This window comes from Melopsittacus undulatus, chromosome 8 (assembly GCF_012275295.1).
Source record: "Melopsittacus undulatus isolate bMelUnd1 chromosome 8, bMelUnd1.mat.Z, whole genome shotgun sequence".
NCBI classification, from domain to species: Eukaryota; Metazoa; Chordata; class Aves; order Psittaciformes; family Psittaculidae; genus Melopsittacus; species Melopsittacus undulatus.
Genome location: NC_047534.1, coordinates 57,475,482 through 57,497,735, shown reverse-complemented (window position 1 = coordinate 57,497,735; position 22,254 = coordinate 57,475,482). Strand labels below are relative to the sequence as shown.

Below are 22,254 nucleotides of genomic sequence, written 5' to 3'. Positions count from 1 at the left end.
AAAACCTGTGATAAGAATGCAACAAAGGCACAATGCGTGACCACAAAGAGCTTGCAGTTTAAATATATGAGAGAAACAAAATGTTTTCTATTGTACAAACACAACATGATGTGAAGGTAATGCAGTAGCCTATAGTACCCTACATTTTAATAGCTCTTCTCAGTGTGTGTATAATGAAATCACGGAGATTTCTTTTCAAGGTAAATCTCTCCAATGTAAATTTGAAGTCCATGTACTCTTTGACTTTGTCTCCTTAAAAGTCTTGTGTAAAACTTGAAGGTAGCAGTACAGTAGGGGATATCAAAAGGAGATTTGGAGCTTAGTAAGGATTCTTCTGAGTGTTTGAAATTTTCAACTGATGCTATGAAAAGGAAGTCGGGGCTGTGTCTTTATAAACAGGAAACTAAATGCCTTTCAGTTGGTATGCTCTCTTTGGGGTTCTGCCTATGCTAAATGTCACAGAGGGACCATATCCCACTTGCTCCCTTCTTCCATTTCGATCTTCACCAGAAACCTGTTCGTGCATTACTGTGCCCAAACTCCTGGCTGAGAGGAGCATTGTGCCCCCCAGCATCTCACCAACCACTGGAGCTGCCTCCCTGTCATCCCAAGGTGTTCAAAGTAATCAAGTGCCTTCTTCCCACCAGTACCTGCTGAGCAGTGCCCAGATTTGAACTTGAATTTTGCTGTCTGCAAAAATAAACAATCTCTTTTCACCCTACCCTGAAAAAAAGCCTCTTTATTCTGTGGTTTGTCTTTGATTTTAAACACTTCTAACAACCAGCACAAGCTTTCTGACAATGCATATCTGGGGATGGATGTTTGCACTTTGGGAGCTGCTTTCTGGAGCACCTGACAGTGCACTCTGTGTACACACTATATGCAGATGGACTTTGATGTCAGTAAGTGAGGATACCCATGTTGGTGGCAGTGTTATGGAGGACACTATGTGTAGCTGATGCCCAGCACCAGCTTTCTGTCCTGGCACCTTAGGCTGAGGGGCAGAGGCTGGACACTGGGACTTAAAGAGCTGGTGTTTGGGTCACCCAAGACCCCCTAGGAGATGGAGCCCGGTCTGGTCCTGCCTGGGGGCAGGGATCGCGTTTCCAGGCTGTCCATGCACAGCCGGCTCCGTGCTGCAGCGGCACCAGCTCCGGGCACACAAAGCCCCGCCGGGAGACGTGAACCTCGGGGCTGCCGTCGGTGCCGGGGATGCGGCTGCCCCTGCTTTGCTGCTCGGGGCGCTCCGTACGGGGGTCATTGCCCAAAAGCGGCCCCGTGGGGCTCTGGCTGACGAGGGGGGCGCGGATGGGTCCCGGTGGAAGGGAGAAGCCGCTGCCGAGAGCCACAGGTGGGGTTAAACGGGAAGAGAGGAGCGGTGCGGTGGGAACCGGGGTGGAGCTGGAGTTGTGGGGGTTTGGCTGCAGCTTTCCCCAAGCTCCGCGTGTTGTGCCCGGGAGGAAGCAGGAGGGAGAGATCAGAGGCTCAGATGGGTACGGGGGTGGCGGCTGCGGATGATGGGGCTGTAGGGACGCCGCGGTCGGGGAAGCAGCAGGCGGGAGATAGGACCCGGGAGGCATCGCCGAGAGGGGCGGAGCCTGGCTAATTAGGGGGCGGGGATATGCTGTTGTGGGCGGAGTCACGTGCGGACGCACGCGCCATCTCTATAAAAGGCGAGCACCGGGTAAGCCGGGGCGTGGCGCCGGCGGCTCCTCCATTGCGGTGAGTGTGAGGTCCCTGGTGCATCCGGTTCTCCGTGTCCCGGAGCCATCCCCGGCCCCTTCCCGAGAGCTCCCGGCGGCTCCAGCGGGCGCTACTGCTCCGCAGAGCCGGGACCGACACCGGGGAGGGGCCCCGGGCTCCGGCGGCCGAGTGCTGGGAGCGGAGCCCGAGGGCTGAGCCTGGGCTGGGGCCGCGCTCGGAGCTGGGCAATGGAGTCCTGAGCGTTGGAGTCTGGAAACCAAGCGGGGCCGGTTCGGGGTCAGAACCAGGGACCGGGGGCTGGGGGCTGGACCCGGGGTCACTAAAACCGGGTTTGGGGCTCGGCAATGGAGACCAAGCCCCACGTGTTGGAGTCTGGAGCCCGGCTCACGGGGTCAGTTGAGGGGCTCAGAGAGAGCTCGAGCTGCCCAAAGCAGGTTCCGAGCTGGGTCGGGCTGGTATCGGTTGGTGGCTGCTGAGCCATTGCATTGTGCATCACTTGTGTTCATTGGTTTTAACCTTCCCTTTTGTCCCCTTTAGCTTTATATTCTGTCCCCTTGTTACTTCCCTTATCATTATTAGTAGTAGGACTTGTGTTATCATGTATTTAATTTACATTATACATTTTCTGTTGTATATTGTTAAGTTCTGGGCCCCTCACTACAAGGGAGACATGAAGGGGACTTGGCTGGTGGGAAGGGCAGGAGCACAGCACATTGCACTCTAAGCATCATCTTGTGCCTTTGAACCCTGCAGGTGCCCAATGGGCTGGAGGCCGTGAGCATCGAGAGCAAGGGCTGCCTGAGCAGCGGACGGTGAAGAGACAGATGGGACATCGTTGGAACGCAGGCCCAAGGAGAGGCCCCAGTGCAGGTAAGGACACACTGGGGACACAGTGTAGGGTATTTGCAGGTTGTCCTCTTGGCAGGGATACAGGCAGTAGTTAAGGGGTGCAGGCAGTGGCAGGAGGGGAAGTGTAGGTGTCAGGCTGGGTAGCTGCAGGTGGCAATTTGCCTATTGCAGGTTTCAGGTTGGGAAGCATAGGGGTTAGATGGTATAACAAAGGTGTTAGTTTGGGTAGTGCTGGTGTCACTTTGGGTATTACAGGTGTTAGGTTGGATCCTGTAGGGTGGCACTTTGGGAACCAGAGGTGTCAGGCTGGGTAGAGTAGGTGGCACTTGAGGTGGCATTAGGTTGGCTGTCATAGGTGTTAGATTGGGTAGTGTCAGTGTTACTTTGGGTGTCATAGGTGTTAGGTTGGGTATCATAGTGTTAGGCTGGGTATTGTGGGTGGCACTTTGTGTATTACAGTTGTCAGGTTGGATCCTGTGGTAGGTGGCACTTTGGGAACCAGAGGTGTTAGGTTGTGTAGCATAGGTGGTACATTGGGCATTGGAGGTGTCAGGCTGGGTAGAGTAGGTGGCACTTGAGGTGGCATTAGGTTGGCTGTCATAGGTGTTAGATTGGGTAGTGTCAGTGTTACTTTGGGTGTCATAGGTGTTAGGTTGGGTATCATAGTGTTAGGCTGGGTATTGTGGGTGGCACTTTGTGTATTACAGTTGTCAGGTTGGATCCTGTGGTAGGTGGCACTTTGGGAACCGCAGGTGTTAGGTTGGGCAGCAGAGTGGTACATTGGGCATTGGAGGTGTCAGGCTGGGTAGAGTAGGTGGCACTTGAAGTGGTGTTTAGGTTGGATATCATTGGTGTTAGCTTGGCTGCTGTGGGTGGCACTTTGGGAACCAGAGGGGTTATGTTGGCTGTTGTAGGTGGCACTTGGGGTACTGTAGCTGTTAGGCTGGGTATCATAAGCAGCACTTTGGGTAGTGTAGGTATCAGGCTTGGTACTATGTGGTGGCACTTTGGGAACCAATTGTGTTAATTGGGTAGCAAAGGTGACACTTCTGACTCAGGGTTAGCACAGCTTTATTAGACTAACCAGTCTAACCCCCCTATCTGAGGTGCTTGGAAGTTGGACAACTTGGGTTGCACTTTGTGTACTGTAGGTGTTAGGTTGGGGGGGTGGGAGGGGGGGTGGGAGGCGGGTAGGAAAAGGGGTAGAGGGTGGGGGGGGCGGGGGGGGACGGAGGGGTGGGAGGGGAGGGGGGAGGGGAGGGAGGGAGGGGTGGGGGGGGGGGGGTGGGATGGGGGGGGGGGGGGGGGGGGGGGGGGGGGGGGGGGGGGGGGGGGGGGGGGGGGGGGGGGGGGGGTGGGAGGGGGGGGGGGCGGGGGGGGGGGGGGGGGGGGGGGGGGGGGGGGGGGGGGACCAGGGGGGACCCGGACACTCTGTCCTCCAGATAAGACATCTCTATATATACAAAGACAGCAGTACAGCAGTCCCCCTCCTTCACCCCCCCCCCCCCCCCCCCCCCCACCCCACCCCCCCCCACCCCACCCCCCCCTCCCCCCCCCCACCCCCCCCCCCCCCCCCACCCCCCCAGGAGGGAGTTAGGGGGGGAGGGAGGCCTCCCTCCCCCCCCTAACTCCCTCCCTCCCTCCCCAGAGGGCTTAGGGGGGGCAGGGAGGGGCTTAGTGGAAGCCCCTCCCTGCCCCCCCTAAGCCCTCCCCCATCCCCTCCCCTAACCCCTTCCGTCCCCCCAACCCCTTCCCTCTGCTCTCGAGGGGAGGGGCTAGGGGGAGGGAGGGGGTTCTTATACCTGTCCAGAGTCCATCCCAAACGTCGTATCCCTTCTGGAATCGCAGCTCTCTTCAGGGGACCATCCCGGGGTGCTCGACCTGTCCCTGCAAGAAGAACACCCATCACCACCAATCTCTTCATGCGTCTGCCACTGGCCACCTTTCCTACCCACCACCAGCCCAACCTGCTTCCTCCCCACACATCTTGGCCTTGTGGCACTCCTAGCCCCACACTGTGGCCATGCTGCATCCTTCTATCTGTCCTGTATCATCTTCTGCTTCTCCACTGGTATGTGGAGCATGGGCAGACTGTGCCTGGTCCCTCCTCCAGGCCTTTGCTTCCCTGGCTTTTCCCAGCTGGCTCCCACATGTACACAGCTGTGCAGATCCTTCCCAAATAACAGCCTTCATCCTGTGGGATGGAATAAACCTCCTTTCCACACACAGACTTCAATGGCTGCCTCCTGCATCTTCTTTGTCCTCCTCCTCCTAAGAACCCCCTCACACCATGAGCACAAAACATCACCTTGCACCTGGCAGTCCACACACCTGGATGATGCCATCTCCCATGTCAGCCTTTAGTGCTGAGCAAGAGTTGTCCAACTTCCAAGCACCTCTGATGGAGCCAGTCTAATAAAGCTGTGCTAACCCTGAGTCAAAAGTGCCACCTTTGCTACCCAAATTAACACAATTGGTTCCCAAAGTGCCACCCATAGTACCAAGCCTGATACCTCACTACCCAAAGTGCCGTTTACTGTACCCAGCCTAACAGCTACAGTACCCCAAGTGCCACCTACAACACCCAACCTAACCCCTCTGGTTCCCAAAGTGCCACCCACAGCAGCCATGCTAACACCAATGATATCCAACCTAACACCACTTCAAGTGCCACCTACTCTACCCAGCCTGACACCTCCAATGCCCAATGTACCACCTCTGCTGCCCAACCTAACACCTGCGGTTCCCAAAGTGCCACCTACCACAGGATCCAACCTGACAACTGTAATACACAAAGTGCCACCCACAATACCCAGCCTAACACTATGATACCCAACCTAACACCTATGACACCCAAAGTAACACTGACACTACCCAATCTAACACCTATGACAGCCAACCTAATGCCATCTCAAGTGCCACCTATGCTACACAACCTAACACCTCTGGTTCCCAAAGTGCCACCTACCACAGGATCCAACCTGACAACTGTAATACACAAAGTGCCACCCACAATACCCAGCCTAACACTATGATACCCAACCTAACACCTATGACACCCAAAGTAACACTGACACTACCCAATCTAACACCTATGACAGCCAACCTAATGCCACCTCAAGTGCCACCTACTCTACCCAGCCTGACACCTCCAATGCCCAATGTACCACCTCTGCTGCCCAACCTAACACCTGCGGTTCCCAAAGTGCCACCTACCACAGGATCCAACCTGACAACTGTAATACACAAAGTGCCACCCACAATACCCAGCCTAACACTATGATACCCAACCTAACACCTATGACACCCAAAGTAACACTGACACTACCCAATCTAACACCTATGACAGCCAACCTAATGCCACCTCAAGTGCCACCTACTCTACCCAGCCTGACACCTCCAATGCCCAATGTACCACCTCTGCTGCCCAACCTAACACCTGCGGTTCCCAAAGTGCCACCTACCACAGGATCCAACCTGACAACTGTAATACACAAAGTGCCACCCACAATACCCAGCCTAACACTATGATACCCAACCTAACACCTATGACACCCAAAGTAACACTGACACTACCCAATCTAACACCTATGACAGCCAACCTAATGCCACCTCAAGTGCCACCTACTCTACCCAGCCTGACACCTCTGGTTCCCAAAGTGCCACCTACAGGATCCAACCTAACACCTGTAATACCCAAAGTGACACCAGCACTACCCAAACTAACACCTTTGTTATACCATCTAACCCCTATGCTTCCCAACCTGAAACCTGCAATAGGCAAATTGCACCTGCAGCTACCCAGCCTGACACCTACACTTCCCCTCCTGCCACTGCCTGCACCCCTTAACTACTGCCTGTATCCCTGCCAAGAGGACAACCTGCAAATACCCTACACTATGTCCCCAGTGTGTCCTTACCTGCACGGGGCCTCTCCTTGGGCCTGCGTTCCAACGATGTCCCATCTGTCTCTTCACCGTCCGCTGCTCAGGCAGCCCTTGCTCTCGATGCTCACAGCCTCCAGCCCATTGGGCACCTGCAGGGTTCAAAGGCACAAGATGATGCTTAGAGTGCAATGTGCTGTGCTCCTGCCCTTCCCACCAGCCAAGTCCCCTTCATGTCTCCCTTGTAGTGAGGGGCCCAGAACTTAACAATATACAACAGAAAATGCTTAATATAAATTAAATACATGATAACACAAGTCCTACTACTAATAATGATAAGGGAAGTAACAAGGGGACAGAATGTAAAGCTAAAGGGGACAAAAGGGAAGGTTAAAACCAATGAACACAAGTGATGCACAATGCAATGGCTCAGCAGACACCAACCGATACCAGCCCGACCCAAGCAGCAATCGCTGCCTTCCAGGTAACTCCCCCCAGTTCCTATCCTGGGCATGACGTGCTGTGGGATGGGATGATCCTTTGGCTCCTTTGGGACAGGTGTCCTGGCTCTGCTCCCTCCCAGCTTCCAGTGCCCCTCCTCACTGGCACAGCACAAGAGTCTGACAAGTCCTGGGATTGGGCTAAGTACCACACAGCAAGAGCTAAAACCTCACTGCTTATGTTATCAGCATCAGTCTCAGACAAAACCCAAAGCACAGCACTGCACCAGCTCGGGGGAAGCAAATGAGCTCTATCTGATGTTATCAGCATCAGTCTGATGTTATCAGCATCAGTCTCAGACAAAACCCGAAGTGCAGCGCTGAGCCAGCTCATGGGAAGCAAACGAGCTCTATCCCAGTCTAAACCAGGCCATCACCCACCTGCATTCCCAACCGCCTCCCTCCCTGGCTCAGTGGGACAGGGCACAGTGGGGACACAGAACGGTCTCTGCAGCCAGATGCAGCCTGCAAGGCAGTAAAGAGCCCAGCCCCTTGACACACGGGTACAGAAGCACACAGACTGACACAGCAAGGGGGCCTGGTTAAGTAAGTCCTTCATGAGGGGATGCATGGGAAGTGTGCGCTGCTGGATATGTATTTAATGCTCAGAGCGGTGCCACTTGACTCCAAGGAGCTCTGATGGCCCTTCCTGCCTGGGACCAGGAGATGACGTTATCCCCTATTGCCAGCATCCCTGCACCTCGCCCTGTCAGTGACAGCACCTCAGCAGGTACCAGAACACCTGAAACCAGCAAAGTCATCCCAGAAAACCCCTCCACTGCCGGGCACTTGACACTCACTCACAGGCCTGCAAACCAGCGCTCCTCACAAAGCGGAGCTGGACCTAAAGGGCAGCATCTGTGGGGACCCGGGATGTGCAGCCCTGCTCCAGAGGGAGCCTGCCTGTCCTAGGGGTGCTGCTGCCTACGGAAGCTGTGGGGCAGGAGGAGAGTGATGCAGGACCAGCAACATCACAGCCGTGCCCCTCTCCCTGGGTGCCCTGCGGGATGAGCCCTGCTCCACACCTCCTGCTGCTCCCTGAGAGCCTACGCCAGCCTTGGATGGCAGGGAATAAAACCCCATAGACAGCACAGACGTTACCCTCTTCTCACACCCTCACCTCACAGACGTGCTCCCAGCCCAAGGCAGCACTGCCAGGAAAGGAGGGGGCTCAGCACAGCTCAAACAACCCCAGACATTCAGGGTGCTCCTGCTCAGAGCAGGGCCAGGACTGGCCCCATCCAGCCTGGCCCCAGGACCGGCACTGGCTGAATGCCCTCCAGTACCCCTAGGACAGGGCCACTCGGGGGTCACACATGGGGGGTGGGTGTAAGTTGGAACTTCCCTGCTCTCTCCCAGCTCACAGCCACCATCCCTTTCCCATGCCCTAACTCCTCACCCACACGTGCAGGGGGAGATGCAAAGACGAGAGCCTGGACACAGACGTGAGCCTCTGCTGCCCCCAGGCACAGAAACGCTTTGGCTCCCGCACAGGAAAACTCCACTTTGGCCACAGTGTTCCCAGTCAGCAAACACCCATCCACACCAATACATTCAGCAGCTCTAAACCCTTCCTTAGCAAAGGATGCTGACACAGGGGGCAGATGCAGCCCTATAACCTGCCACCACAGCCACTGTTGCCTCTGGGGTTACCAGGGCTTGCAGAAGAGCACCTAAAGACCTTGGGTACATTAGTACAGATCCTACCAGCCAGGCTGTCGAGGACAACAGCATCTCGAGGGTGCGCTGGCTTTGCCTTGAGCAGGTTTAATCCCATGGGATGAGCGGGTGGGAGCCAGGCACGTGCAGCGCAGGCAGGAGGGATGGAGCCAGCCCCAAACACATCCGTGCAGCTCAAGCCAACCTGCGGTGCCCTGCACATACCATGAGCTGCCTGCACATAAAGCACTCCCGGACCTGCCCTGACAAGCACATCCCGCAGAGCTGCTGTGCCTTGAGATGGGGACACCTCTCCCGACACCCTCGCTAGGCTGAGCTGACACGGGGCTCCCTGCGGGCTACAGAGCGAGGGATGAGAGGCACTCGCCCACCCCTGCTCCAGGGACACGGTCCCATAGAGACGGGCGCTGCCCACAGGAGGGACGATCCCACCTGGAGCACTGTGCAAAGGTGACAGCTCCTCGGACACCTCCCGCCCCCAGCACCGGCTCCTGCCCTGCCTGCTCCCTTCCCACCCGCTCGGACCCTTCCTGCTCTGGAGCCACAGCATTCCCTGCTCTAGAGCCGCAGCATTCCCGGCTCCGGAGCCGCAGCATTCCCTGCTCTGGAGCCGCAGCATTCCCGGCTCTGGAGCCGCAGCATTCCCTGCTCTAGAGCCACAGCATTCCCGGCTCTGGAGCCGCAACATTCCCTGCTCTGGAGCCACAGCATTCCCTGCTCTGGAGCCGCAGCATTCCCTGCTCTAGAGCCGCAGCATTCCCGGCTCTGGAGCCACAGCATTCCCGGCTCTGGAGCCGCAGCATTCCCTGCTCTAGAGCCTCAGCATTCCCGGCTCTGGAGCCGCAGCATTCCCTGCTCTGGAGCCGCAGCATTCCCGGCTCTGGAGCCGCAGCATTCCCTGCTCTAGAGCCGCAGCATTCCCGGCTCTGGAGCCGCAGCATTCCCGGCTCTCCTCCGCTCCCTCCCGTGCTGCTCTCGACTGCTCCTGAGCCCGGAGCTCCCTCCTGCCCCGGCCGCTCTGCCCCCTCTGCCCCTCCCTCGGGCCCCGCTTTGCTTCCTCAGACAGCAGGAAAACGCCACAGCCCCAGCTCGGATCCGCCATCCAAGCCCAGCCCAGGGACGGCAAACTCTGCCCTCAGGCCTGCAGGGACTCCCTTCACAGAGCACCGCAAGGAAAGGGATGCGGTAAAGGGTTCCTTTAACGGTCTGAGCCATTCATTCCAAACAGGGCCTGTGCTGAGGGTCTCTGTCAGCTCTCAGCCTGCCCTGGTTGGAGGGGTTCCCTGTGCCTACAAGTGAGGATGTGCTCTCATCTCATCTTCAGCCTGGTTCAGTTCACAACATCCATTAGCACTGAACACTGCTGATCCATATTCCTATTGAGCTAATGAGAAGCAGAAGCTGCAGCTCCAAAGGCAAAGGGGGCCACGGGCAAACTTCCAGCCTGCAGAGAAGCAGAGCATCCCACCCCTATGATCCCAACAAGACCCTCACAGAGCCAAGGATGGAGCTGGGACATGGAGCACAGCGGCTATGGGAAGGAGAGCTCGCCTGCAGGGATGCTGAGGCATGAGGAGAAGCTGGGATGTTGCTCCTGGAGTTTGGAGACTGGGATCTAAGAGCCAGGGGTGTGAGCAGTGCCCAGGCCTCATCATCACAGGCACTGCAGAGCAGCTCTGCTCACACACGTGGGCCTTGGGCCACCACAGCACCCTCGGGTGCAAGCAGGGCAGCACAGCCAGGGTGCTCTGGCTCATACAGACACTAAGGGGCTGCTGCCCTCAGCTGCACTCAAGCCCCTGCTGCTTTCTGCTCCTCCAAGGAGGCCTTCAGAAGGACCCACATGAGATGTGGGCACACAGCGTGACCCAAGGGATGGCTTCCATCAGCACACAGGACAGACACGATGGAGGTTCAGTTACTGGTTAGCAAAGCCCCTCTCTAACGGCTGACACTGGGATTCAGGAGGCCCTGACACATCCCACCTCTCTTCTGCAAGCTCAGATCTGTTTCCCTCTCCCCTCTCAAGCTACGCAGATTCCTCCTCTGACTGAAACATAAGGACCACACTGTCAGCAGGAGGAGGGACAGGGACAAAGAGGTGCAGCAGCACCATCAGTGCTGAGCCCTGCACTGGAGAAACCCAGTGCTTGTCCTCACTTCTGCCAAGCACCCCACAGCCCATGCACACGATGCGGCCTCAGCCCTGGGGAAGGAGCTCAGCAGAGCCATGGGGAGATGATCCCCTTCACACAAAGGGGTTATTTGGGGTTGCATGGACCTGGCAGGTCAGGCAGTGCCACCGCTCTCCCATTCACTCTCTGGAACATGGTGTTATTTCCATGTCCAGTCTATGGAGCTGCTCTAAATCCCATCTCATTGGGCCATCCTTGCCTGCTTTACTGTCATTACACCAGCCCAGATGCTACGTTATTCCCCCCATCCTAATTCCAACACACACACATGAAACCAGTGCCAACAAAACAGTTGCCCAGTCAGAATATCATCTCACTTTATTAATCCTTTTATTAGTTTTCACCCCATATGATCACAATTCCATAGATTCCCAATTTGCTGGGAAGAGGCAGAGGGAAGGAGGGGGGAATAACGTAGCGTCTTTTCCCCCTTTTCTTTAGCACTGCACTGATGCATCACACGTCAGGGTCTCTTGCCAAAAGCCTCCTCTTTCTGCAGGGAAAAGCTGCTGGGAAGGAAGTTTTGCTCCGAGCTCTAATCCCAGATTTCTTCAGGCTTCCCACGGCTCCTCCTGTGCTGGAGCACAAGAGAGAGCGCGTCCTCCGGGCTATCCCAGCACACCGGTCTGGTGCTCACCCAGCCTTGCACATCTATGGCACAGTGATGGAAACTGCCTTTAACAAGAGGAAATCACCTGCAGGGATTGCAAAAGGAAATGTCCCATAAGGTGGAAGGAGCCCACAACTAAAGCCAAAATGCAATCTTACACCTAGGGGAGGATGTAACTGCTGGAACACTGTGGGCAAATCACATGGAGACTCCACTGAAGGCACAGAACCTCAAGGGACAGTGACTTCAGGCCATTAGGGCCTGGACATAGGACAAGGAGAAAGGACGTACCTTCGGCCATCACCTCAAAGGGGCATCCCAGTCACAACAGCACAAGCCCAGGGCTCAGCACCAGCACATGTGGCCAGTTTGGGGCTCCCCGGGCTTGTTTTCTCCCTGGGCCTCGATTGGTTGGTGTGAAAAATGGGGATGCCAACAGCCCTCCAACAGTGGCAATCTCTGCATTCACAGCACCTTCATACACAGCCCAGCCCCAAGCGCCTCTCATCTCTGATGCGAGCTTGAGGTGTACACAGAATAACCTGGCTCTGGCACAGACTTTGACAGCACAAAGGTGAAAAGTGAATTTCACAAATCCAGACCACATGAATTAATCAACTGCTGAAGCCCCTGCTAAACTGAATGGGCTCATTGCCCTGCAACCAAGCACACAGCTGGAACAGCTACAAAACACTGCTCATCTGTCCCACATCCCCTCCTCACCAGTGAATTCTTCCATCCCCTTTTTCCTTCCCATATCAATGCCTTCCACAATAACAAGGGCTCCTGCCCACTGCCCACACTCAGTTGGTACTCTTGACTTCAGTCACCTCAGTGAGCATCCCCCCCCAGGACCACAGCCCCATCACACTCTGCCAGAAGCTCTCATTGACACTTGGCTCTTTCATTATTACCTTTAAAGATTCAATCACTTCCACCTCAAGGGAAGCACTCTGGGAACTGCCAAGGCCCAGAGGACACATTCATGTGCCCCATCAATGCGCTTTAGGGTTACAGGCACCTCAACCCAGCTGACTCTCCCTCACCACACTGCCCCACCACAGCATCCATCCATTGCCATCACTTTCCACTTGGTTATTCCCTTTCATCTTTGCAAACCTGATCATGGCATTTAAATATTGCTGTGAAATTTCAAGTTCTGGAAGGAATTTTAAGGGGTTTTAAGTTCTTTTATCTTTTTAAAGGGAGGGGGAAGAACAAGAAAGTGCTAATTTCCTTCCCCATTGCCTCCATTCATTCCTCTGTTCTCAACAACATTGGTTTTACACTCACCAGCCTGACTACTCCACAAGAAAGGTGTATTCCTTCCTGTTACATTCTAGCTCCCCCTCATGGTGTGACTCCAACCCTGACGTGCTCAGTAAAACCCCAAGTCATTTAAAGGTTAGGGAAGAGCATAATCCTCCATGTTCCCCTGGAAACAGCATTACACAAACTGCTAGAACCAGAGTAGAGGAAGCCTCCAAACACAGAGCATCAAACCCAAACCCACACAACAATCAGCCACCAAACACCATTCCTCACCTTGTTTGCACCATCCCTAAAAGCAGATGGCATCAGCCCTTTGCTTGCTCATGAGCACTCCCTCCATCCATTTGCCTCCTCCCAACTCAGCCTCCAGCTGAACCAGCACAAAACATGTCCCTGACCAACACAACCCTTACAGCCTGCACTGGCCACTGAACCCCCAGCAAAAGGAAGGTGGACAGGGAGCTGCCACACTTCACATCAGGGGTTACCAGCTCCTGCAAGGGTTAGAAATGTTCTTCCCAGGCTGACAGAAACCCCTTCCTTAACCAAAGAGAGCAATGAGACCTCCTTCAGAACAAGCTTGAAGAACTCAAAGTCATTTCCAAGTCACCAAGCACCCATCTCCCTTGCTTCAGCTCGCACCACTACAGGACTTCTTCCTGCTCTCCTTCTACCACACACATCCAAGCACCAGTAAACACCAGCAAAGACCTTTACATCTCCCATCATATTCCCAATACACCGAGATCTTTCTCCAGAAGCTTTTCCAGTTAATAAAATGGTCCCAGACAAATTCTGCTTGTTATATAGACAGAGCCAGCCTTGCTTGGGATCTCTCCCAAACACACTTCAGCAGCAGCATAAGGAACAGCATCCTTTGCAGACAGAGCTGAGGCTGATACAAACATGGGTATTTTCTAGAGAGAAACATGCCTCAGATCTCTCACCAATATGTCCATTCAGAGCTCAACCACAATTTCTCAGCTGCTTCTGGGTAATACATGGGGGTAACTTGGAACTAAAGCCATTTTACACTTATGGATGATGTGTAAAAGCATAGAGGTGTCACTTACTGTCAGACGATCCCATTTCTGGTACATAGGGAGAGGATGGAAGGTATTCATCCCAGCAGTCTTCCCTGGATTGCCTCTGGTCTTGCTCTGGAGGATCACGTGCAGACAGGACCAGCATCAAGGCTGAGGGAACACAAACAAGCATTGACAACATTAGCCCAGCAAAAGCCTTGCTGGAGTGGTATAAACCTATGTGCAGGTACAATTCAGCATCACCAAAGCTCTTGGAAGCATCAGGGAGTGCAACAAGAGGGAAAGGCTCTTTTGGACAGACACGAACCTCTCAGGCCCAGCAGCAGGGATCATTCATATGTAACTCAACTACACTCAACAGGATGCAGCTTCTGTAAAACCCCAACTGTGCAGACACAGGGAACAGATTGCCCAGCACATCCAGAAAGTCCATCAGGATCCTCCAACACTTCCTCAGCCAAAACCCACTCCCATCTCTTGGACAATCCACAACATCCACCAGCTTCCAGGCTGCATCCAGACCGGCCTTCTTGCCTGCTGCACATCCTGAAGCAGGATTTGCCCTTAAGCTTTTGTTAGCTTTCCAAATAGCATCGCAACCCTCCCTTTGAGAACAGCAGTGCCAATACAGCTTCCTCCCTCAGCCAGCAGACGCCACAAAGGGAAAGCAGGAAAGGCATTTAGGGGTGGGATGCTGGGAACAACGAGATCTGAGAAGAAGCTCCTGCAGAATATATGAAGAAAAAGAGGGACGTGAATGCCAGTAATGCCCAACTGCAGCAAGCACCTTCTCTGCCTCCAGTACCTTTCATTACAAGCACTGCAGCCTCCAACAGGCATCTCCCTGATGCTTGCACCAGCAGGGACCCTGCAGGCCCTGCAGATGACCCAGCAGCTCCGTGCCTCAGTTTCCCCTCTCACAGACACAGCAAGGGGGCTCTGGGTAGGCTGAGATCAGGTGTGGGTAGGAGCTCATCAGCCCTCGGGCCCAGGCACTTGTTTCTACAGCACCTGGGGACCCCAGGAGTCATTCTCTTTGCTCTGGGCTATCCCAGCCTCGGGCAGCAGCTGAGGGAGAGCAGAGGAGGCACAGGACCCATGGAAAGGGCTCAGGCTCAGCTCCTCTACAGACTCATTGGGAAGCTCTGATCTTCTTCTCTGTCTGATCTGGGCTTCTTTCTCCCTCCTTGTAAATGGTGACAGTGACAGCAGCCATGCACATGCAATGCTTTGAAACATAACATCACTGTTAGACACACCTCATGTTATTGCTGCATGCTGTAAACAAGGCACAGTCCAAAGACCATACAGACTACTTACAGTAGAGGTCAAGCAAAAGGGGTTTGGGGGCCAGCAGTCAGTGCGGAGAGCAAACACCACAGGCACAGAGTCCAATGTCATTGTTTTAGAGTCCTCCATGTTTCAGTGCAAGGAACAGGGATCACTCAGCAAAGCAAAAAGCATCTCTCAACAAAGACACAGCGAGCATTTGGTCATGGCCTGGTGCCAATGCAAGCATCAACCACAGGCAGCACAAGCAGGCTCTAAAACATAGCAAGCAACTTCTCTAAAGCACAGAGCCTGCTGGCCACCCATAGCACAGGGCACAGACAAACCCTGCTCCCAAAGGGGCACCATCACCGGGTACCCTCAGGACTCAGTAGCAATTCAGAGGTTCAAGACCTTCAGCAAAGAGACAACTTTCTTCCTGCATCCCACTGTAAGGGCAGCAGGCAAATTCCTTCCCCTTCTCCCTACCTCCTTTCCCTGCCAGGCTGTTGTTCCAAGTCCTCAAGGAAGAGGGCAGCGCTAAACTCTGCCTCAAAGCACACAGAAGGCTCAAGGCAGCAGGTGCAGAAGTCAAGGAGAAGCCCATGGACATCAGACGCCAGCACCCCAACAAAACCAGACCTGCTTCTTCCCAAAGCAAAGCCAAACTCATCCTTCCCATCTCAGGAAAACACGATGCAATGAACCCAGCTCCTGCACACCTTCCTCTGCAAGCACAGCCCTCCCAGGACAATCAACAGAACCTGCTGGTGCTGCCGAGGGTAACCAAGCCCACCCGGGAGCACACTGCTCCCACTCACCTCACTGCTCACGCTGGACCTGAAGCCAGCACCAACAACCCAGTGGGTTCATGAGGACCCAATGCAAACAACAACTCCTGCACACGGGGCCCTCCGGAACGGTGCCCGCAGCATCCGAGTCCATCTCCGTACGGCCGCACTGAGCGCTCTCAGGGCCCCAGGAACCCGCTCCCTGTGTGCGAACGGAGCCGCCGGGGCCGCCCCGGCTCCCATCGCCCGCCCGCGGCATCCGCAGCCGCTGCTCCCGTGCCCGCCCGCGCCTCTCTCCTCTCCCTCCCCCCTCCCTGCAGCCGCAGCCCCAGCGCCGGTTCCAGCCGGTTCCCCCCGCACCGCTCCTCCCTTCCCGGTTAACGCCGCCTGCGGCTCCGGCAGAGCCTTCTCCCCGGGACGCAGAACGGCCTCAGCGGCAGCCGGAGCCCGGTGCAGCCGGGGCCGGGACTCAGGGGCAGAAGGCAGGAGCCGCTCTGTGCCTGAGCCCCGGCACCAGCCCAGGGAGGGCTCATGCGGAGACTTCCATGCACGGGGCTCTGGGTCTAAGCTCGGAACCTGCTTTGGGCAGCTCGGGCTCTCTCTGAGCCCCCCAACTGACCCCATGAGCCGGGCTCCAGACTCCAACACGTGGGGCTTGGTCTCCATTGCCGAGCCCCAAACCCGGTTTTAGTGACCCCGGGTCCAGCCCCCAGCCCCCGGTCCCTGGTTCTGACCCCGAACCGGCCCCGCTTGGTTTCCAGACTCCAACGCTCAGGACTCCATTGCCCAGCTCCGAGCGCGGCCCCAGCCCAGGCTCAGCCCTCGGGCTCCGCTCCCAGCACTCGGCCGCCGGAGCCCGGGGCCCCTCCCCGGTGTCGGTCCCGGCTCTGCTGAGCAGCAGCGCCCGCTGGAGCCGCCGGGAGCTCTCGGAAAGGGGCCGGGGATGGCCCCGGGACACGGAGAACCGGATGCACCAGGGACCTCACACTCACCGCAATGGAGGAGCCGCCGGAGCCACGCCCCGGCTTAGCCGGTGCTCGCCTTTTATATAGGTGGCGCGTGCGTCACCACGTGACTCCGCCCACAACCAGCATATCCCCGCCCCCTAATTAGCCAGGCCCCGCCCCTCTCGGCGATGCCGCCCGGGTCCTATCGCCCGCCTGCTCCTCCCCTGACCGCGGTGTCTCCACAGCCCCATCATCCGCAGCCGCCACCCCCGTACCCATCTGAGCCTCTGATCTCTCCCTCCTGCTTCCTCCCCGGGCACAACACGCGGAGCTTGGGGAAAGCTCCTTGTGCACAAAAGTCCAGACCCTGCTCCTGGCCATACAGGAACATACAAAGGCCACTTACTATAACCTGGTGTGGAGACAGTTCTCACAGGAGAATGGATATTTGGTACATGAGCTCTGAATAACTCCGAGGGATACAGCAAGGCCGTGGGAGGCCTGAGGAAGCCTAAGCAAGCAAGATAAGAAGAAGCTGTAATTCACTGAGTTATGAGAACTGTGGACTGTTGGCAAGCGTTCGAGGTCAAGTTCTCACACCTGTGCTTAACCAATTCTATGTTAGTCACTAAGGGTCTTCAAGACAAGTATCCAATCATTATATGCCAGATTACTGTAGGTGTGTGTAAGCAATAGTATATAAGGAGTTAATGCTTTGCAATAAAGGGCTTCTTGTCTGATCATATTGGTCTCTGACTGAGTCCTTTCCGCGGCAGACCCTCATCTCTATAATAAAAGAGTATTCTCAAGTTCTTGATGCTAAGAAAGATTTTGGTGTATTTTAATGCCAGGAGTGTTTAAGAAAATGTTTATGAGTGCATCAGATCTATGGCCAGGTGAGGCTGAGAGCTTCCAGCAGGGCTGTGTTTGGTTTCTAATGCACTGCCTTTACAGTTCTGGGACCTGCTTTTAAAACACTCCCATCACAGGATAAAACTTGTCTTGGAGGACTACAAGGAGATCTTTGAGGCTTTGCCATTCCCAGACAAGCAGAGGTGAGCAGAACCCCTCGGTGCAGCACCAGCAGTGCGTGGAGGTGGCATCTCCGCTCCTCTCCCTGCCACCAGTTCGGTCAGAGCTGGGTTTGCCAGAGCTTCCAGCACATGCACTGTGGCTGCACTTCCACTTCTGCTGCATTGGATGTGGGTCTGTGCTGGCCAGCGTGTGAGGTCCGAGGGGTGCAAGAGCCCTTCCTGCTCAAGGAGAACGGGGTTAGGGGTTTCTTTATGGTGAGTTAGGGTAATCTGAGGGTCTGGGCTGATCACTTCATGGAGGAAGGGGAACAATGCAGTGAGTGAAAGAACCTGACAAGAATTGCAGGGATCCAGTGCCCCCTTCCCACCAGGGCCTGGGGCAGGGGCTGACTCTGCAGCATAAAGGACATGTTGGCAGTGGTGGTGCAGACGTGTTGGTGTCCTGGCTCCTGGAGGGGAATAGGCCTGTGTTGAAAGGGCTGATCAGGTCACAGACTATGTTAGATGGTCCTAATGACCATCTCTGCTCTAGTAGTGCATCAGTTGGAGCTTCTGACCTACCAAATGCCACAGCTGGATGTTGTTTCCATCTGTTGGTATTTCATGGTATCAGATATTCACCACCTTGTCAGTCTGTTGTCCTTGTTCCCCTGCCTCTAAGATGTAACTTGCCAGTGCTGCTTTCTCCCCCATGTGTCCCAGAATTACCGATATCTTTGATACCATCCCCATGACTGTCGCTGGTGTGGTGGGTTACCTGGAGTCATCTTCTCCATATCAAACCTTTATGAAGAGTGACCCTGAAGCCGCGAAATCCCTTCTCCAAGAGGCAGAAAAGAGGTGAGAAACCTCTGAGCTGAGCTCTGAGGCAGAAGCTGTTCCCTGTGAGGGTGCTGAGGCGCTGGCACAGGGTGCCCAGAGAAGCTGTGGCTGCCCCATCCCTGGCAGTGCTCAAGGCCAGGTTGGACACAGGGGTTTGGAGCAGATGCTCCAGTGGAAGGGGTCCCTGCCCGTGGCAGGGGTTGGAGCTGGGTAAGGTTTAAGATCCCTTCCAGCACAAACCAGCCTGGTTCATCTCTGGCTGTGGGTGTCACACTATGTCAGGTGAGAGATGGCTGAGCAGAATGAGACTCTTCTTCTGCTTTATTTCAGGATGCTGGAGGTGATGGGAGTTTCTTCTCATGAGACCCCAGTGGAGCTCTGGGTGAGGCACGTCTGTGAGCTGGGATGCAAGGCACAGTGAGAGGAAGCCTGTCCCCTGAGCTGTGCTGCAAGGAAGGAAGGCAACAGTGGGTTATCTCCTAATAGCCCACTTGGTGCCACTCTTATTCCTTGGGAAGATTAATCTGGGGGCTTAAGGTTTGGATCTGTGGGAAGCAGACAAGGGCTTATGGCAGCTCTTGGGCTCCTGTTCAGCTTGGTCCTGCAGTCTCCCAGGGCTGCATGGGCAGGGTCCTGTTCCAGACTGGTGCTTGGGCTGCACGTGCGGATGAGAATCACTGGAACAGCTGAGAAACTTCTGCACTTGTGACAGAGCTGGAATAAAACCAGCTGAGAACAAGCTGCTGTGGTTCCTCGTGTGTAAGAGGCTGCAGAGCACCTGCTGCCATGGGAATGACTGCACTCCATGGTCACACTGCTTCCCTAGGCCCTGGCTGTACCATGGGGCACATGGGCTGTAGGTAGAAAGGGCTGTTTGCCCTTCCCATGCCCAGGCTCAGCTGGGAGCTGTGTGCTGCCCCTTAAGGATGTGCAGGAAAGGGGCTGTTCTCACCCCCTGTGTGCCCATCCCTGGTGCTCTGGCTGGTGCGGGTGTAGCAGCAGCTCCTCTGCCCCGGGCTTGCCCAGCATGGCTGCTCCAGCCCTCAGCAGCTTTCTTGCCCACAGCACACTCGGGACCCTTTGTGCTTGTTGCCACAGGGCCAGCAGCCCATTGGTGTGCAAAGGGAAGGTTAGAGGCTGTGTTGTGTGGTGGGGCACATAGAGGCAAGTGGATTCGCCGCTGGGCACAGCAAGGCACAGGTGCCCTCCTGTTTGCCTTCGGGGTATTGTCAGTCCCGTCACAGCCTCTGCTGGGATCTTCCCTTTCCTGTAACTCCTGCACTTGGCAGGAACGCTGCCTGATGCCATGGGAGGCTTGTGGCCTCTCTTGGTTCCACCTCGGTGCGTGGGTAAGAAAGGCAGAGCCGATCCCTGTGCTCCTGCCTCCGAGCGCTCCCGGAGGAGGCTCGTGGGGCTGCAGGTGTTTGAGTGCGGTTCGGGGCTCTCAGGTATGGTCCTGTAATAAGGAGCACAGCATGCGCTGTATCTCAGTTAATAACCATTTATGAAGATGTTCCCTGTAGCCATGTTTTTGTTATGTTTGTTTGCTCTTCTGGGCATGTTTGAATAATCAGTGACCAGGCAGAACAGTGAACATGCAGAACAGAGACCATGCAGAACAGAGTTTGATGATGAACTCTGCACAGACTTAGCTCTTTCTTATTCTACAGTGGTACCTATCTCATTATTCATCTCCAGATACGGGCTTAATTTAAATGTTGACCCTGAAAAAAATGCAGTGGGTGGAAATGCAGACTGGGATCTGTATTTCATTTATTACAAATGCCACAGGTCTTGGTTACTTGCAGTAGACTACCATCTTGTGGGATTTTTTCTCTCTCCCCCACCATTTTCACATGCGTTCATATTACAGGTTTTATGAAGCTCCTCCACCTCAGTTTTCTCTGGGATAATTCAAATTGTACCTTATAGAAGTAACCTCTGTCTTTTTCAAAAATTAAAGCCAGTAGTTGTGTGTTGCTTTACAAGGCAGGTTGAAGAAAGGGGACTGCTCCCATTACCAAGCTGCTGTAGCATTTTCTAGATCTGAAACTACATCTTCAAAGGCACATGTTTGTCTTCAGGTACACTCCAGATTACACACCATTACGTATGCAGCAATACAAGGTGATATGATGAGCCAAAAGCAGTCTTTTCTCCGTGCTCATCATCCATTTCCAGCTTGGTCTAAGCAATGAACATGTGAATTAAATACATAACCTAACTAAAACTTTATGTAACCTCTAAGCCAAGATACAACTTTGGTCGGTCCAGAAACAAGAAATGTCAGTCACAATTTGAGCATGGGGATTGAATGTAAATGGGATGTAAGTCAGTAATCCTGGGGAAAAGGCAACAAGGACTGGAGTCTGAAGGGTGGTTAAATTGGGCTGGTTATAAGGTATCTCTCAGACTCTGTTTTTACTTTTTAAAAAAACATGGGGGAAAAACATGCCTTTTGTATCACTTTAAATATTTAAATCTTGCTCTAGCTCTGTCAGATGTTATGCTCTCAATGCACTGCTTAGAATCAAATACCATTCTACATCTTGTCTCATGTAAGAAAGTCAGACAGGTTCACAAAATCTCCAGTTGTCCATATGTCAATTTATGTTACAAACTGTGAAAATCCTCATGCTCTCAGTTTGGTGCTGTGATGGGCTTAGACTTGAAGTCGCAATCAAGTGTCAAAGTATCTTGCATTTTATTTGAAGTTGATGTGTTTATGAGCGGATGAGAGAGAGGAATGCCTTGCTGGGCCAAAACTTGCTAACTTCTATAAAAGGAACTGATGGTACGTGCAATTTACAGCTTCATTCCAGGCAGAGAGGTTTTGAACAGTAGGAGTAGCTCCAAGAGACAAAGATAAATGATCCTTTTTCTTTTGGGAAAGCTAGTACACTTGTACTAGATGTTTTGAAGGTATCCAAGTTCCACTATTAAATTGGTATATTTTTCTATAGCAGTCAATAGGTGGTACTAAAGCAAAGTGTAAGTTGATACTACGCTTATAGCAACATCTGTTGCAAGATCATCTGTTCATGGGAAAATATATTTTGACTTCTCTAAAAGATGCTGGTGCACAGTATTATAGGACAGCAGCAAAGTAAAGATACAGATTTTCTAGGGTGGATTTAGATGATAATGAAAACAAACAAGAATCCTGCAAGCTACTCAGAGCTGTCTCCTAATCTTCATCCCATTAAGTCTCTGAGGACTACTTTTGTGCAATCCTGCTGAACTTTTAATTGAATGGAGGAGGGGAAACTTCATTGCAAGAGAGGTTTCTGTTGTTGTGGGGTCTGCTCTCTGCACCCCAAGCTCTCCTATAACCATCATCACAGAGGGAATCCCATGTCACTACTATTATGAAGAGTAGAGCTTCTATCTTCATGGCAAACAAGACCTAGCCTAAGGATGTGTAGAGTATCATCTCCTTAGGCCAAGCTTTCTCCTTTAGTGCGTATTTGAAAGAAAAAAAAAAGACCTGAAATATATGCAGTGTCTTTTTTATTGTAGTCAGAGAAGGCTGCCTTAGTGACCTGAATGAGGGAATCATTGAATTTTGTCATCAACATGCTGACTTAAGCTGTTTCACACAGTAACCAACTGAAGGAAGGTGTTTGATTGCACTGTCTGCCCTTTATCCTA

At 54.0% G+C, this 22,254-nt stretch overlaps 1 long non-coding RNA gene across 1 annotated transcript; it reads left to right on the top strand.

The window, feature by feature from the left end:
* Nucleotides 1-17,658: 17,658 nt before the first annotated feature.
* On the top strand, nt 17,659-19,342 carry LOC117436601 (uncharacterized). The gene is made up of 3 exons (XR_004549937.1): nt 17,659-17,802; nt 18,484-18,621; nt 18,934-19,342. It is a non-coding gene; the product is annotated as an uncharacterized lncRNA (long non-coding RNA).
* Nucleotides 19,343-22,254: the final 2,912 nt, after the last annotated feature.